Consider the following 1,508-nt stretch of genomic DNA (forward strand, 5'->3'; position numbering starts at 1 on the left):
TATTTATATTTGTGTTTATATACTTATGAATTATTATATCGTTATAAATGTTTATATATTTAGGAATTTTTATATGTTCATAATGTCTAATATATGTGAACGCATCTACGTATATTGTACGTTGTGGGGAATTTCGATAAATTGAAATAGATTGAATGAATATATACACCGACCACTGAAATGTGCTCCTCTCCTTCTTAATTAGATATGTATATATATATATATATATATATATATATATATATATATATATATATATATATATATATATATATATATATATATATATATATATATATATATATATATATATACATACATATATATGTATATATATGAATATATATATATATATATATATATATATATATATATATATATATATATATATATATATATATATATATATATATATATATATATATATATATATAGATATATATATATAGATATATATATTTATTTACTTGTTTCAGTCTCTTGACTGCGGCATAGTAAAAGACACTTGCGGAATATGCCACGCTGTGTGACGGACGCCAAAACCATCTGGTTGTTAAGCAAGCTACTTACCATACAATATATATGTATATACCCACCACCACCCCCCTACCCCTATACCCCTACCTCTACCCCCAACCCTCGGCCTAAACCACACTCCACCCATGCCTTCCCCACCTCCCAACACCCTCACATCACACCACGCACACACTACAACTGACCAACTCCTTTCTCCCCTCCCCATTTTCACACATACATACGTCAAGATCACCAGCATTCTATCTCTCACACACACAGCCCCTCGTTCTTCGATCACCGTTCTTCCTCCCACCTTGTTATCTTCCCCTTTCCTTAGCTCTCCTGTGTAAAATTTCTAACTTCTGGTCAGCCATTACTATGATTGACCGTTGACTGAACACTATTCAATTTTTTTTCTCCGTGTTTTTCTCCTTGTCTCCGTATTCTTTCTGTTGAAGAGCGTAGCTCGAAACGTTAAAGACTTTCCGTATTCCCGAGCGTCATACTAATACATCCTTTTGTTGTTTACACCACCTGTCCTCGTCTATTGTTGTTTTTTCGTACATTCTCCCACATATAATACACGCTCACGTGGTCGCACCAGCTAATCCTTCTGGATCTACTTTTTCTGGACTATTTTATTCTGTACTTTACACCCTCCGGCTGCAACTCTCCTACCCACGGATTGCACTGGACCCATCTTCTGATTGGAAATCGCCTCAATATACCACGACGTCTAAAAAACTTTTGAACTTTTGAACTTTTCCACTTTTGTAAACCTGCTTTATTACCTTTATCATCTTTATGTTTTCCTTTACTTTCCTTCACCTACCGTCTCTTCGTACTCTGGATGTTCCTAATCTGTTTTCTCTAATCTGCACCTATTACTTTGTATTCTTCTCCCTCCGTTTCTTTCCTCCTCTCGTTTCTTCTCTTCCTGTCACCCCATTTTCTCCCTATTGTCCCATCTTCCTTTTTGCTTTGTTTTTTTT

This window comes from Octopus bimaculoides, chromosome 12 (assembly GCF_046866305.1).
Source record: "Octopus bimaculoides isolate indiv1 chromosome 12, ASM4686630v1, whole genome shotgun sequence".
NCBI lineage: Eukaryota > Metazoa > Mollusca > Cephalopoda > Octopoda > Octopodidae > Octopus > Octopus bimaculoides.